This window comes from Glycine soja, chromosome 18, assembly GCF_004193775.1.
Source record: "Glycine soja cultivar W05 chromosome 18, ASM419377v2, whole genome shotgun sequence".
Classification (NCBI taxonomy): domain Eukaryota; kingdom Viridiplantae; phylum Streptophyta; class Magnoliopsida; order Fabales; family Fabaceae; genus Glycine; species Glycine soja.
In genome coordinates, this window is record NC_041019.1 from 9,614,427 (window position 1) to 9,629,992 (window position 15,566).

Genomic DNA, 15,566 nt, shown 5'->3' on the forward strand with positions numbered 1-15,566 from the left:
AGAAAGAAGTACCAAAGTGGCTTATTGTAAGGAAGATCAATTGATGGACTTTAAATTTTATGATAACTATTGTCTGTTGACAATATTTCCAAAGTTCAGAGGATGTGCCTGCATTTTTCCATGTTAATTGTATTATTATTATTATAATAATTGTTATTATTTTTATTATTATAATAATTTTCATTATTCTATCTATTTTTTATAGATAATTTTTATTAATAGATGAAAAAAGATAAGTATAAATAAATCACTATTATTCAATTGGGTCAAATTAATAGACCCATTTAACAAAACTATCATAATATTGTAATATTGACAATATTAATAAAAGGAGAAGAAGAATGATTTAATTGTAATATTAACCATATATAAGTTTTTTATATAACTATTCAATTATAGGTTGTGAATATAATTGAAAATTGTTGAGTTTTATAATAAATATTTGACTAAATTATAATTTTAGCCCCCAATTTTTTAGAATAAATTATTTTTGTCATTCGGTAACAAGGCATTTGATAAGATGAAACATATAAAAAATATCTTGACAGGAATTAAACATGTAACTTTTTATTTAAAGATAAAACAACAAAACACTAAAATACTTGTTTTATTTAATTAATTTTATCAATATTATTTTACAAGTATCATTAGTAACGAGTTATTATTTTTTTTTAATTATAAAAATTTATAAATTAAAATAAAATATTTAATGTATAAGTATATTTAATATTTAGTTTTACATGTATTTTTTATTATATAATTTTATTTAATATAAACTAATAAATTATAATATATAAAAATTTGTTCTTATTTTATTATATTTTTAAAAAAAAATACATATCTTAATAAATAATTATTTTAAAAAATTATTTCATGCAATTTATACAAATCACCTAAATTTAAAATAATATTTAAATCACAACTATCAGTATCGATCAATTGGATATAAGTCATTATCATATTTTAAACCAATGTTAATATATCATTATAACGTGGGATATCTGACCTTGAGGATGCATTTACTCGTGGTCAATTACATTACCACCCTCTGTGTCACAAATGACAATTTGGGAGATTTATAATGACACATTCCACGTTATTTGACTTTGTACGTGACTAGTATATAAAAAAACATTTATTGGTTGATAAGTAAATAAATAAGAAAAAACAATAAAATCTCATAAAATAAACGTTTGCTAATGATATTTTGTTGTTGATGCGATTAACATAGTGTTGCAGCTATTTAACTTAGCTTTCAGCTAAGTTCTTTTTTCTACCACTATTTATAATGTGTATTCAATTATCTCCTGCAACGTGTAGTTGAACTTATCGTGTATTGGTATACAAGTACACAAACTTATAATATTTAAGTTAGTTTGAATGAATGTTCAATGATAAAACCGAATTGCTTTTTTTTTTTTTTGTAATTTCCCACAGAAAAAAATGATAAATCCGAATTGCTATCTTTTCTACCTTGAGTTCTTGCAACATGGTAGCAAAGCTTGATTGTTTAAAGTTTTGCTACGTTAATATGAGTCATTAAATCATGAGAATCTTTTTCGTTCTCCTTTTTCAATCTCTTATGTTCTTCTTTGATCTGTAATTTTTTGGGATTCATCAAATTGGCAACGACAAATCCTTCAATAGATTCTTTGATCCCGTATTTTCTTCATCCAGATGAGAATTTATACTCGATACTAGTCTCAACATCTCTCATCAAGGGCCATTGTTATTCTTGGTCAAGAGCTACGGTTCTTGTTTTGAAGTCAAAGAATAAGTTCTAGTTTATATAGATGGAACTCTTCGCAAGCCTACGGCTAAGCGTCCACTTTTTCATCATGGGGCAGGTGCAATATTATGGTCCTATCATGAACTAATTAGGCCTTATCAATTACACTATCCCAAAACATTGACGTGATGATATAAGATTTAATTGTATTCCTATGTGAGATAACGATCTATTTAATAGAATAATCTATGTTTAATTTCTTCCATTTGTAAAAAAAAATTAGACCAACACAGTCACACATTATCACTAAAGTTAACTTCTGATCCAATAAATTAAAAGATACACTCCAAAACGAGGATAAAAAAATCCATGAAATATAGTGTATACTTTGGATGGAATATGCTTTTGAGGTCTGGAAGGATCTCAAGGAAAGATCATGTCGAGGACACATGTTCAGAATTGTTGAATTACAAGAGGTTGTTCAGACTCAAACACGAAAGGGGATTAGATTGTGATGTTTGTAGAATCTATTGTTAGTAATAAAAGAACAACTGAGCTTGCCATGTGTTGATCTCTCGTTTTTTCTACTATTTTTTTATTTCACTCACTGCCTTCCACGCTCTGCTTCCAGGCTTCTTCAACTCGCTCCACCGTTTCGTGCTAAAGGATTGAAATTTTTTTAAATTCATAGGCCAGCCTCCTACGACGTTAAGTAGCAGACCTGGAAGGTCAAATCACCCAAGCTAAGCTTCATCTACGTGCGCTCATCTTCCTCCTCTGCTTCTTACATTCATTTCGCAGTTTGTTTAAAATTCCAATTTTGAAATCTCATAGCTTTCTTCTCACTAGGTTCCAGAGCTACAAGGTGATCAGAGGCTTCTACCACATGTTTAAAATTCCAATTTGAAATCTCACAACTTCATCTATGCATGCTCATCTTCTTCCTCTGCTTCTACCACATTTTTCTCAAAGGTTGTCGAACGGTGGTTACTCAACAAGGTTACGATGCTTATTTTTTAGTTGTTGTGTGTTCACTATATTACAGCCATACCAACTGCAGTAACATTTGGTCTATTGTGCATTTTCATTTTGTGTTGCAGGAAGCTTCTACCACTGTCACATTAACAACTCATTCTACTTCGTAAGTGTGTATTGCTTTGTATATGATTTCATTTAGCCTAATGGATGTTTAATGTCTTTATGACTATCATGTTTTTGGATATTTGGAATTTTTGTAGTTAGTGTTGAAAGCTTAATGACAATTGGTATGGATTTATAGCAGTTCCTTTAAGTTGTGGTTTTTCGATTTTCATCCATATTTTGTTTGGAATAATTGTAATTTGTGTATTTGTGTAGCATTATTTCAAAGGTTGACCTCGAGAGCTGAAATAGATGACAAAAAGGAAACTTGGAAGATTGTTGTTCGAGTGATTAACATGTGGACCATACCAAGATCGCCTAAGTGTATTGTTCAGCTAATTTTAGTTGACAAGAATGTCAGGTTAACTGATTTTTGCTAGATATGTTGTATGTAATTGTTGTTGGTTGTTGTTTATAGCAAATGTTTTAAAAAATAGCACCGCTCATGTTGATTGTACAGGGTGATAAAATTTTAGCACAAATGAGGAATGTTGATGTTCAACTCAATAATGTTATTTTTTATGTAGGTCACACATATGTTATTTAGAACTTTGAAGTTGAAAAGAATAGTGGTCATTATAAAGCAACACACCATGGATTCAAAATAAATTTTGTAAAAGCAACTAAAGTCACACCTCACGAAATACTAGAAATACCTAACACAATGTTTAACTTCACAATGTTTGATGACATTGTAAGTGGCTCAATCAGCACTGACTTTTTGATAGGTACATTTTTAAAATATGTGCTTATGAACAACTTTAAATGTTTGTGTGGTTGGTCTCTCTAATGATGGGTTTTGTTTGATCATGGGTTTTGTTTGAAGATGTTATTAGTGAGGTTGTTGAGATTGGGCAGTGGAATCTACATGGCAAACCAAAGAAAGTTGTATTTACTATGAAGGATGGATGGTATTCATTATTATTTACAAAAACAGAAACCTGAGTTAGTTTGAAATGTTAGCTGCATGAATAATTCATTTTTAATGTGACATAGTGGAAGTATCATGAGTTATACTTTATGGGAGTCATTGGCTCTGGAGTTTAAGGATTGTTTTGATAGGCATGTTTCTGGTTCTGTGGTGTTGTTGCTCAATCTGGCTAAAATCAAAGAAGGAAACGGTTGTTGTTTCATTGTAAGTGCATTTTTGTAAATATACATTTGATTTTGAGCTAATATAAACTTTTTTTGGTTTTGTATAGGCACTTATCCGATATCAATCCAGAAATCGTGCGGGTGTGCAAGTATGTTGATTGGTGCAGGAAGCAAAACTGGGGTTGCTGAACCATGGTTCAGTCTTTAAAGCGCAAATATTGACTCATGAGTTTCCTTTGCATTTCAAAACCTCATGTGCTTCTTCCATCAACAGTGGAAAAACCATGGATAATGTGCCAAAAATCAAGACAGAGCCTGGCTTGAAAGATGAAAATCATCTACCTCACGTGGCACGACAGAGTCATGCTCCACCAATGTTACTGCAGACACCTTTTAACCAGACAACTAACACGTGTACAACCTCTACGCCTGGTAAGATTGTTGTTACCTATACATTGTAGTTACATTTTTCTACTGTCTCCCATGGAGCTGAGATCAAGTTAGTGTTACGATTCTTTGCTTCTCCTTTCTTGGTTATCATAGTAAATTCATTTTTGGATGATCATACCACTGTGGAACACAAAACAGAGAAGCGAACATTTTATTTTTAATAAATTATGTGTATAGCAGGCGAAAAAAAATATATCAACTATTGTAAATGTGTCTATTGTCAACACTAAATCATATTTTAAAACAAAACCATTTCAATCTTGTGCTATTACAACATTGGTTGCTTCATGTACTTCATTTAATCTGATTTACAGACATGTACTGTAATATGAAAGAGTAGCTGGTGTGATTTGTGACCTGTTGAAATTGGCTTTCCTACCAATTATTTGTCCTGAAGCTTTTTAATGTAATTACAATTTTGTATTTATTAGTTATTTTGTTTCATTTCTTAATATAGATAATCGTGGGCACATTGGCAATGGAAATAGATGTGTCATCTGCATTTTTATCTCAGCATAACAATAGATAGCAGATTTTGATTTACATTGCATAACAGTATTAACTATAAAAATAATGTCAAAAATATGTTGGTTGTTTTTTATCCAATATTTAATGGTGCAAAGATTATCAATCCATATTAAGTTTAGAATTCATCACCAATATAAGTTAACTATAACAATTCCTATGCATTGCTTATTCTGTGGAGCCTGTGAATATTATTTGTTGCCTTTTATATTTCATGGTCAATGATTTTCCAATCTTTTCCATGCAAGTCCATAATGCTCCTATAATTTTCCTTCTAATCAAAAGCTATTCTCAAGTTCCATGACAAACCAATATTATTAGGCAAGTTGTTGAGTTTTTCTGCCCTGTCCAGCCTGTTCCTTGGTTATTTTTATGATCACCGCTATGAACTACAACATTATATGAATTAGAAAATAGTAATAGATGAAAATGGTATGTGTTGTTGTTTGCCTTTTCTCTATGCCAGTCCAGTAACATTAAGTTTTGCCTACTTACTTCCAAAGAAATTGTACTTTTTGAGGCTGCTGAAACTCATATGTGCTATGAAGTTCCAAGCAATACTTTTTTCAGCCTTCATTAGTATCCTGAAATGATGACACTGACTGTGTGACACTCCCATACACAGCCTCACTAATATCTGATAGTGTACCCTTATAAATCATAGACAAGAAATATATGTATATCAAGCTCCAAATAAGAGTACCAAATCATGACATTTTGAGTACCAAATATATGTGTATCAGCAACAACAACCTATGACCAGTAGGTTGCAAGATTATTTATGACTCGGTATGATATATATACATATAGTCTATTATGAAACACGACTTGACAATTTTACATGTCAGATTTGTTGTGTTACTTCTTGCAATTGGCTTTTATGCAAATTTGGTTTACTGCATATTTATTAATGTCATTTCAGTTGTGTATTGATGATTTGTTCTGTTTCAATAGTTAATGTGCATAATGGTTGCCACATTGCACATGGAAAATGGTTGGGTCATCTGAATTTTTATGTTAACCTAGTAAGGAATTGTTGATTTCTATATAACATTCTATATTAGTATTAGGTACAACCTTAATAGCAATTTCTTTTATAGCATTGTGTAATGTAGTGACATTTATTGATGTTAATATTTTAATGCCATATGGAGTTCAGAGTTGATGAATAACTTGAAGGCAAACTGCTATCAATTGGCAAAAAAAAAATGATGCAGATAAGAAAAACTGAACTTGAGATGTTCCAGACCATACTTGCAAAGGATCAAGTCAACCATTTATTATGATATAACTATCATTTCCAATTACCATATTGATTTTTGAATCATTGTGCTACACCTAAGCAACCAATTAGGCTCATTCTAATGTTGAACTATTTCAAATGTAGATGTTTGGTGAAGTCAATAGGCCTTTTGCTGTTAGATGGAAAGACCAACTTGATCATCACTGACATTTAATTAACAGACATGACAATCTGGATGATGTTGTCTACAATAAAAATTTGACCAGTCCAACCATTGTGCGCGGATGCATGGACAACACTAAGGACTTTCTATGGGCTCGAGGGAGATCACTATATTACATTAGCCTATTATGGCCAGCCTCTCTTCTTGCTAACCATATTCAAAACCTCCAGTGATCCAAAAGCTTTTCTAAAATGACACTCATTATACCATCAAGTGCCAAATTCAATGACTTTCAAGATGCTTCTTAATGAATACAAGGCCACGTGCAGTGGCTTGGTAAGATACTTAGTTACATACTTCATTAATTAACAAGCATCTTCATTTGTTTTTTTTAAATTATCCGTTAACTCAAATTCATTTATTAGTTATGGTAGGATGTTCCAAGTTGTATGTACTACTTTATGAAAGAGAAACAGTTCACTCAATTGAACATAGCAGTGCCGAATGTCACATTATTTACAATGATTGGCGAAAGATAGCAAAAATTGGATCTGGATGGAGAGATTTTTCCAAATCCCATAGCTTCAAAGCTGGCATGGAATTAGTGTTTGAATTTCCTGATCCCAATGTCAACTATGCTTTCATTTGACCTTGCTTATAAATTTATTGCAATATTGAAGTAACATTTGTATATTTTTGTAAATCACACACTTATTTGCTTCTCAATCTTTTGCGATAAACTTTGACTTTAACAACGTGACTTTGTTATTTCCGTTATGGTATATAACATCTGCTTTTATTTTGTATCATCATCAGATTTCATTTGTACATATCGATTATCCGCTTTTTTATCCTATATAGCTTTTTAGCTCATTCAATTGCTTTTAAATTTAGGAAATTGCAATATTATATAATATTATCACTATTCAATTGACGCCTATATTGTCAATTTTATTTTTTAGCTTACCCGTGAAAACGCACGGGTGACTTACTAGTTTATGAATTCAAACTCTTCTTCATCCTCTGTTTGTTGTCCTACTGTACAATAGATGAAAAAGAACAATCTAATTAGCTCTAACTTATAATGTAGACCTATGATTGAACTGAGTACCCAAAAGATTAAACTTGATGATTTTGTTTTTAACAATACACTATATTGATCCTTGAAATTATGAGTATTGGTAATTTTAGTTCATGAAATTAAAAAAAAAGTCACTTTAGTCTCTTATAACTACCAAAAGAGGCTAATTTAGTTCCTAAAAAAACTATGGACTATAATACCTAACGTTTTGTAATTTCTTTGTAATTTCAAAGACTAAAATGATGTTTTTAGAATTTCAAAAATTAAATTGACCAATGTCATAATTTTCATATACTAATTTGATATAAAGTGAGATCCAGTTTTCAAAAAAATCAATCTACTTAATTTGGTCGTTAAAGAAAAAAAAAAGTAACTAAATAGTCCCTCAATATTATAAATCTGAGATACTTTATTTCTATTACATGATTAGTCACTAAAAAACAATGTAAGGTGGTTTGCAGAGTGACATCAAGGTGGAGTTAGAAATGAAGTGAAGTTAATTATCATACCAATATTTGACGTATTTTATACCATGTTTATGAAAAAAATGGATTATTCAGCTATCATCACACAAAACGTGTGCCGCAGGTGAGGTGTCATGCGTCCAACGTGACCAACTTCTCTTTGTGGCCGAAAAGATTGTCGCTCCAACCCAAATATTGAGGTTCTCGGGTTGTGTTAGTGGGATGGAACAGAGATTCAGCTTGGCCAATCTAGGTTATTTGAGGATCTTGGTTTCCATGATGTCGATATCCTACTTAGAGAACATACTACAAGCTAAAATATATCGTTGCTACTAACATGATAGTTTTTTATTTAATCGAAAGTCAGCATAATTATTTAGTTAAATGTAGTAAAAAGTTAAAACATGTCCCATCGTATCACAACTCACAACTATCACTATCGATCAGTTGGATATAAGTCATTATCATATTTTAAACCAATGTTAATATATTATTATAACGTGTGATATCTGACCTTGAGGATGCATTTACTCGTGGTCAATTACATTACCACCCTCTGTGTCCCAAATGACAATTTAGGAGATTTATAATGACACATTCCACGTTGTTTGACTTTGTACGTGACTAGTATATAAAAAAAACATTTATTGGTTGATAAGTAAATAAATAAGAAAAAGCAATAAAAACTCATAAAATAGACGTTTGCTAATAATGTTTTGTTGTTGATGCGATTAACATGGTGTTGCAGCTATTTAACTTAGCTTTCTGATAAGTTCTTTTTTCTACCACTATTTATCTTTAGCAACTTGTAGTTGAACTTATCGCGTGTGTATTGGTATATAAGTACACAAACTTATAATATTCAAGTTAGTCTGAATGAATGTTCAATGATAAAACCGAATTGTTTTTTTTTTTTTTTTGTAATTTCCCACTGATTAAAAAAATGATAAATCTGAATTGCTATCTTTTCTACCTTGAGTTCTTGAAACATGGTAGCAAAGCTTGATTGTTTAAAGTTTTGCTACGTTAATATGAACCATTAAATCATGAGAATTTTTTTTGTTCTCTTTTCTGAATCTCTTATGCTCTTCTTTGATCTGTAATTTTTTGGGATTCATCAAATTGGCAACGACAAATCCTTCAACAGATTCTTTGATCCCGTATTTTCTTCATCCTGATGAGAATTTATACTCGATACTAGTCTCAACATCTCTCATCAAGGGCCATTGTTATTCTTGGTCAAGAGCTACGATTCTTGTTTTGAAGTCAAGGAATAAGTTCTAGTTTATATAGATGGAACTCTTCGCAAGCCTACGGCTAAGCGTCCACTCTTTAATCATGGGGCAGGTGCAATATTATGGTCCTATCATGGACTAATTAGGCCTTATCAATTACACTATCCCAAAAGATTAACGTGATGATATAAGATTTAATTGTATTCGTATGTGAAATAACGATCTATTTAACAAAATAATCTGTGTTTAATTTCTTCCATTTGTAAAAAATTTTAGATCAACACAGTCACACATCATCACTGAATTTAACTTCTGATCCAATAAATTAAAAGATACACTCTATAATGGAGGATAAAAAAATCCATGAAATATAGTGTATACTTTGGATGGAATATGCTTTTGAGGTCTGGAAGGATCTCAAGGAAAGATCCTGTCGAGGACACGTGTTTAGAATTGTTGAATTACAAGATATTGTTCGGACTCAAACACCAAAAGGGATTAGATTGTGATGTTTGTAGAATTTATGAATTCAAACTCTTCCTCATCCTCATTCTGTCCTACTATACACGAGATGGAAAAAAACAATCTAATTAGCTCTAACTTATAATGTAGACCTATGATTGAACTGAGTACCCAAAAGATTAAACTTGATGATTTTGTTTTTAACAATACACTATATTAATCCTTGAAATTATAAGTATTGATCATTTTAGTTCATGAAATTAAAAAAAAAAAAAGTCACTTTAGTCTCTTATAACTACCAAAAGAGGCTAATTTAGTTCCTAAAAAAAATTATGGACTATAATACCTAATGTTTTGTAATTTCAAAGACTAAAATGATGTTTATACAATTTCAGAAATTAAATTGACCAATATCATAATTTTCATATACTATTTTGATATAAAGTGAGATCCGGTTTTCAAAAAAATCAATCTACTTAATTTGGTCGTTACAGAAAAAAAAAGTAGCTAAATAGTCCCTCAATATTATAAATCTGAGATACTTTATTTCTATTAAATGATTAGTCACTAAAAAAACAATATGTATCAACTTTGTAAGGCCCCTTATGTAATCAGGAAAACAATACCATCAACAAATATAAAAATAATCAGGACTAGTTACATAAGACTAACGTGCTGGAGGCAATTCTAATTTTAAATGGTCCTTCAGAAATTTCTTAAAGCTATCCTCTCTGCTTCCTCTATAGGGCAGAACCTTCAATGCAGAACAGAGAACAAAAACTTTAAATGGATGCAATTGCTTAAGAATTTCAGGGTCCCTATCATAATCCTGCAAAGAAGAAATAATTAAAGGGCTGTGATTCCCCATACTAACAAAAAATATGTAACTAAAACGAGAAGTATGTCTACCCACCTTTTCAGTTATTACAACAATTGGTTTGGAACCAAACTTCCCCTCTAGTTCTCCAAGTTTGGCTCTGATCATCTCAATATCCTGGATTAAGTGAGATTATGGTATAGTAGCATCTTAGTCAGTGTAAAACTAAACCACATGAGAAAATTCTCAACAAATAAATAATTAGAAGTAGGCAGGACTCAATATGATCCTCATGCAATTTTTTCACAAACTACTGTCATTAAGTTTAACAGCACAGCAGCGAAAAGAACACATTACAGGTTTAAACCTTAATTTAAAATAACATAGTATTCATCAGTCAATAAGCTATTACTTCCAAATTCAGGAGAGCAAAATGTACCCTGGCATGGAATATGTGATGATCACTAAAATCTATTCAATCAACATAAAGTGCTCCCATCTGCACCAAGTTATCTGCAGTTTAGAGATCAGATAATAAATAAATACAGACAGAAGGAGAAAAGAAAGTGAAAATCCACTTAAAAAGCTATACAACATTATATTTAGATATCATGGCAAACAAAGGGGTTGGTGTGTGTCACTCATTATGTCTGGAACACGCATTTATCCCTTATACTGTCTTTCAATTCCGTAGACGATCCTTCTCTAGTATATAATATATAATAGACAGTTGTGACAAGAAGCTCGCCCACTTAGTTTAGCATTTCATTATCTATTGTTGAGTTATTTTACTTATACTAGAATCCAATGTTAAGAAATTTCACAATTTCATGATTTTAGATAAAAACAGTACAATGGTATATAAGCTGAACATGTTAAAACAAAATAGTCAACTAATATGTTTGTGTCCAGATTAATCTCCAATCATTATCATCAACATAAATTTCATTTGGATAATGAAAGATTACTAAGGAGGAATACCTTTTGAATAAGCTTCACAAAAGGCTTTGCAGAACCAATAGCAGAAACACATAATACAGTAGCTTCATGAAGAGCCGTCAATGGTATTTTGGCATTGATAGTTCCCACCTCAAATAAGTAAGTTGGATCCATTTTTGTTAAGAAAATAGGAACAGACTTATTAATCCCTAGGACCATGGATTCAATATCCTTGAGGGTATGCTCAGATACCTGTTCTTCCAACGTATACAATTTTCAGTAATATGTCATTGCCATGTTTTTAGAACTCAGCAAACCCATTTGCCACCTAAATGAGCAAACACATGGTGATGAACAAAAAATTGCCAAAAAGTTATGCAATTTTTCCTTGAAAAAGGAACTATGAATATCATTTTAGCATACTAAATCTGCATGATGGATAACAACTTCATCTGCCCGTCTAAGTGCAGTCAAAGGTTCCATTAAAGGTCCACGTGGCAGCAGTTGAAGGTTACCCCAAAGAGTTAATTCATTAACCATTACAATATCCAAATCTCGCTCCAATGCTACCTTACATGCAAATAATATGGTTTAGAGCAAATGTCATGCCAAGGCATAAAAAAGAAAATCTTTGTTTCAAGCATTTGTGTCACTAGCAGCAAAGCAGTAAATGCCAATGAACATAACTACCGGAGCAGATTTCAATTGGGAAACAAGGTATTTTCAGGATCATCATTTAAGAAAAAAATTATCTTATAGTATATAAACAAAGAGAAGAAAAATGTCAGGTGGTGACAAGAGTTGCATTACCTGCATTGCATCATCAAGAACTACAACCCCAATTTTTTCTGAATCAAGAGAATCCTGGACCTTCTGATCAAGGTATTGCTTCTCATGCCATGAACTCTTACCAATATCAATGTAGCCATACTTTTGGATAAAATGACTTGCAACAACAGCTCGATTAGCACCGACACCAAACTTAGTTGATGTCCCAAGTAAATGCCTGCGAAGCATGTTGACTTCATCCCCACCACCATAACCCTGTAAGAAGAAGAGACACAATAATCAAGCTAGGCAACTTAGCAAAACCAAAATATTAAATGAATAGACATTGATTGCATCAGTTTGAATTTGACATGAAGAGACCAATATCTTCAATAACTTAAGAGAGCATGAAAACCCAAGAAAACCAGTCATAATCAAGTGTCATTTTTTTAACATGAAAGTAAATCCTAACTGTATCACAAAACAATATACACTTCAGCCATTGTAAAATTTATTTATTGACCAATTACCAAACTAAATTAATCATTTATGCACTTACAATCATAGTTATCAAAACCGGCTCGGACTAGCTGAGTAGCTTGTCAAACCGATCTGACTAAGAATAAATGATATAATCGCACTAAGCTAGTGGTTGGATTGGAAATGTTATGGAACCAGTGTGACATGGTGTAATCCAGCCAGTTTTTCCTAATTGAACTGGTAATCTAGCAGGTTTTCAAGTAAACTAATACATTTAATAAAAAAATGGGATTTTATACAGTATTTTTTTTAATAATTGTTTTAAAGTATGAAATTTAAAAGATTGTTTCATCTTAACCAGTAATCTCGAGTCTGAGTCTTGGATGCAATTGTCTTAAATACTTACTTTGCCGTTAAAGATTTTGTCCGGTTCAAACAAAATAATCTGTTGTGGAAGATATTTGTGGTCTCTCACCAAAAAAAAAAGTTTATTAGTCAAGATTTTTTTAAAAAAAAAAAACAGTTAGTTAGTTATGTAAGGTTATGTTTGGAGATACAATATGTTTTGGATGGTTAAGGAGAAGGAATGAAGGAAAAGTTGAGAATTTAATCTCCTCTCTTAACAATTCTAACATTTATCGATAAAAAAAAAGTTATGGAAGCTATGACTGCTAGGTTGGTGGAAACATTGATGGAAAGAAAATACATTGGCAAAGCTGGAAAAAAACTTGTAGACATAAATCTGAAGGTGGGATGGGATTTAGATTGATGAAGGCTTTTAATGAAGCGTTGGTGGCAAAACAATTTTGGACAATCTTGGTCAATGAGCATTCCTTAGTGGCGAAGGTATTCAAGGCCAGATATTTCCCAAATAAATCTGTGTGGGAAGCATCTAAAGGCTATAGGCCAAGTTTCGTGTGGTCTTGTATAATGGATGCGAAATGGATTGGTGAAGAAGGATGCGTTTGGAGGATAGGAAATGGCACAACGGTGAGCGTGTTTAAGAAACAATGAGTTCCTAATCTACCTGGGAACCGAGTACCCATTGGAGAACCAGACTCAATGCATGATGAAATACAGGTTGATGAGTTGATGGAGGGAGGTGGAATGGGGAACTTATAGAGTATTTTCCCTATGGAGGCATAAAAAGCAATCAAAGCTATCCCCCTCAAAATGTTTTCAACAGAGGATTGGGTAGCATGGAAGCATAATAGCATTGGAATTTATTCTGTCAAAATGGGTTACCACATAGCCCGAATGAAGCACAACTCGGTGGAGTCAAGCTCGAATAGTCAGAACAAGATATGGGGGTTGGTCTGGAGCAGAAAGGCATTGCCAAAATGCAAAAATCTTATTTGGAGGGTGCTTGGATATCCTCCCCAGTCGAAGTAATTTGGCTGCAAGGAAGGTGCTGGAGGATCAAAGTTGTCCTCTGTGTGGGAACGATTCTAAATCAGTTATGCACGGCTTGGTTTTGGGTCTGTTTGTGTAGAGAATTTGGTGTGCTTCCCCAGTTGGTATCCATATAAATCCTGAACAATTTGGAGATTTCAAGGAGTGGATCCTTTTCTAGAGCCAGAAGGTTGATGAGGATACAAAGGATTTGATGTTCACCTTAGCATGGACCATTTAGTACTCGCGAAACCAGTATGTGTTCAACAACAGAAAGCTTGATTGTAGCCATGTCTTGGCCAAAATGTTCAGCAACTTAAGGAGTCAAGATGTGCCCCAAGTGACTCAAACTCAAACCCCACCCATCCAAGGTTCTGTTGTGTGGAAACCACCTAGAGTTGGATTGTTTAAGTTAAATTTTGATGCATCCGTAAGGCAAGGTACTGAAACTGGTATGGGAATGATAGTTAGGGACCACCAAGGGCAAGTGCTTGTAGCTGCAACGTATTTATCAGATGTTGTAATGGAGATTAGAGAGGTAGAAGCAACAACTTTCAGCTGGGCTATTATTAAAGCAGGTGATTTATGGTTATTGGGATCTCAATTTGAAACAAATTGCCTAAATCTGTACCAATGTTGGAATTCAAGGGAGATAAGTGGTAGAAACCTTTCCCACAGGCTTGTAATGGATTTTAGGAGACTGTTGCATGGCTCGAATGAGAATAAATTGTCATTTACTAAAAGACAAGGCAACAAAGCAGCTCATAATTTAGCTTCATTAGCTTTTGTTTTTATTGATCATTGCTGGATAAACGAGGTTCCATCGCAATTGAACCAAATCATATCTACTGATGTAAACTCTATCAGTGTTATCATTGAATAAATTCAGCAGTTTTGAACCTAAAAAAATGCATATTTGTATAAAAGTTTGCAAATTTAAGTTTAAGTCAAACTTAAATTTATAAATCGAGTTTGCATAAATGTTCCAAGTTCGACTTCTTTAAAATTGAATTTTCAGATAAAATTAACCTTTAACATAATCTTAGGAAATAACCAAATAAAACCTCAAATTAATTTACTCTCAAGTATTCTTTTGAAATCTCCCTTAAATTCAAATATAACCTAAACCTAAGGAAAAAAAATATAAAAAAGGTGTGTGGCTAACTCAAGTCGAAACTTGAAGGTTTAATTATCAATTTAATCTCTAAATTATTTTAAATTGTTCAATTTAATCCTCAAATTTTTAAAATGTTTAATTTGATCCTCAAGTTCTTAAAAAATGAATCAATTTGATACTTTTCGTCAAATTGGCAATGTTGCCACTAAGTTAGAAATTCTAGTTGTTAAATTGCAAATAGTGGCGACTATAAATTGTCATTATATTTTTTGTTCTTTCGTTTCTTTCTTTCTCTTATTCTTCTCTCAATAATCTTAGTGAATGAGGTGGTAGAAGTTGATGACAATGACATCAATGCAAGTGACCAGGGCAATGATGAACTCAAACAACATCCTTGCGACCTCAGATCCTTGACCCAACCATCTACGGATGTAAGATCGGGTCTAAAGGATGAATGATGCAGGTA

General features: G+C 32.2%; 1 long non-coding RNA gene and 1 pseudogene across 1 annotated transcript; one reads left to right on the top strand and one right to left on the bottom strand.

Moving 5' to 3' along the window:
- Nucleotides 1-3,090: 3,090 nt before the first annotated feature.
- Nucleotides 3,091-7,008, top strand: LOC114394909. The gene is made up of 3 exons (XR_003662877.1): nt 3,091-3,230; nt 4,072-4,396; nt 6,327-7,008. It is a non-coding gene; the product is annotated as an uncharacterized LOC114394909 (long non-coding RNA).
- A 3,150-nt stretch (nt 7,009-10,158) lies between these two features.
- On the bottom strand, nt 10,159-14,275 carry LOC114396889 (annotated as a pseudogene).
- Between the last annotated feature and the right edge of the window lie 1,291 nt (nt 14,276-15,566).